Below are 2500 nucleotides of genomic sequence, written 5' to 3' on the forward strand. Positions count from 1 at the left end.
GTGTGTGTGTGTGTGTGTGTGTGTGTGTGTGTGTGTGTGTGTGTGTGTGTGTGTGTGTGATTCACCATGGTCTGGGATCATGTGTTGGTTTCGTGAACGACAGCTATTACCCTCACGGATGACAGCTCAGAGCTCATATATGGTTTGATCTATGGGTAATCCTTTGACCCTATACACACACACAAACACACACACACTCACAGATACACACACACACACACACACACACACACACACACACACACACACACACACACACACACACACACACACACACACACACACACACACACACACACACACACACACACACACACACACACACACACACACACACACACACACACACGCACGCACGCACGCACAAATAAAACTCCTTACCATAGCTGGAGCGTCGGTTCGCTGTGTGCGTCCGTGCGTGCGTGCGTGCATGCACGCGCGCGCCCGTGTGTGTGTGTGTGTGTGTGTGTGTGTGTGTGTGTGTGTGTGTGTGTGTGTGTGTGTGTGTGTGTGTGTGTGTGTGTGTGTGTGTGTTTGTATACTTGTCTGTATTCAATTGTTATAGGGGCGCTAGAAAGTGTTAGAAGGCTTTAGAGGGGCGTTAGAAGGACGTTAGCTAACATCTCCCCCTCTTAATATATGGTAATAACAAAGACACATGAAACTGTCGTAATGTAATTACCCAAAACTAAACAGAGTATTTTGTTTACATTCATCATCACAACCAAGGATGGACTTTTTTGCACACACACACGCACACACACACACACACGCACACACACACACACACACACACACACACACACACACACACACACACACACACACACACACACACACACACACACACACACATAAAGTACATACACACACACACATACACATACATACATACCTACACACACATATATATATATATATATATATATATATATATATATATATATACGTGTGTGTTTTTTGTGTATTTCCCAATTATATATTAATTAAAATCCCTTCATATTACCTACAGATACTACTAGAATAATCAAACTGATTGTCCTTTTTATTTCTTATCGTTTTTCCTTAATATATTAATCAAAACCCCTACATATTACCCATAGATGCTACCAAATCCCATGAAGAACTTGTCCAACCAGCTATACCTTCCCCTTCTTGATATTATAGCGAATTTTTCCGGGCTCGATGCTGTTTTTGTCATCTATGATGGATCTTGTTTTTATGCCTCGACCGAATCCATTTATTGCCGAAACCCATCATTACGGTGACGAACACCATAGATTCTGTTCCCGGTGTCGTCAGTCGGTTTATTAAGATTATAAGGATGCGACCCCCTCGAAGGAAAGGGACTTAACCGACCGCGACCCTATGTTGATCGTGTACCACCTCTCTTATGGTTCATAACTCATGACGTCATAGGATGTGTCCATACAGAGCGTTACTGTGTTGAATGGGTATAAGGACTTCGCGTACCGCAGTATACTTGTACTGTGGCTGTTGCGGAATCGTTAGAGGATAAACCAGTTCGTGCTCCTTGGTTCTTCTTGTGCTGAATAAAATCCTCTGGACGTTTACCACAATAAAATGGATAACCGGAAATACAAATGGGCCAAATCCGTTTTTTATTATCTAATTGTGTTTCATCTTTTTATTCTTTATCTTATTTTATCATAACTTATTTGATTTTATTCTATTCTATTTCACTTTATATCACATAAATTTATCTTATTTTAGATAAATTTTATTTTACTTATTTTATCATATAGATGTATTATTCATTCTATTATACTTTATTTTTTTTTCTTATTTTATTATATATTTTTTTTCATTCATTTAATTCTTTACTACTTCATTCATTTAATCTTATTATTCATTTTTTATCTATATTCGAATCGGATGATGAATATATTAGAAATTAGAATCTAGAAGAATGAATAAATCTATATCAAAGAAGCAACTAATTGTGCTTTACTACCAGAGAAACTAGAATGTTTGCGATTGAAGTTTTCTAACACAAATTCCCATTTCTTGAAAGAATGGCATCGAATGCGACATAACTAGATTCATCTAAGTTCTAGAATGTCTATCATGCTGCCTCTCTATCTAGCCTGTCTTTCAATCTATCTCTGGTTTTTTTTTATTTGTCTTTGACTTTTTCTTCTATATCTGTCTATATTAATCTACATATCTATATTCATCTACCTATCTGTTCATCTACCTACATATCTATCTACTTATCGATCTATATCTAGCTACCTATACCTGTCTACCTATCTCTATCCATCTACCTATCCATCCATCTATCTATCTATCTATCTATCTATCTATCTATCTATCTATCTATCTATCTATCTATCCATCTATGTATCTATGTATCTATCTATCTATCTATCTATCTATCTATCTATCTATCTATCTATCTATTTATCTATGTATCTATCTATGTATCTATCTATCTATCTATCTATTTATCTATCTATCTATCTATCTATCTATCTAT

The 2500-nt window shown here is 36.6% G+C and overlaps 1 protein-coding gene across 4 annotated transcripts in view; it reads left to right on the forward strand.

Annotated features, from left to right (window-relative positions):
* LOC143028129 (anoctamin-10-like) overlaps positions 1–2500 on the forward strand; it is a 211495-nt gene that overhangs the window by 51037 nt on the left and 157958 nt on the right. The window lies entirely within an intron of this gene.

This window comes from Oratosquilla oratoria, chromosome 9 (assembly GCF_046742065.1).
Source record: "Oratosquilla oratoria isolate Oo_2021 chromosome 9, ASM4674206v1, whole genome shotgun sequence".
In the NCBI taxonomy this organism is placed as follows: domain Eukaryota; kingdom Metazoa; phylum Arthropoda; class Malacostraca; order Stomatopoda; family Squillidae; genus Oratosquilla; species Oratosquilla oratoria.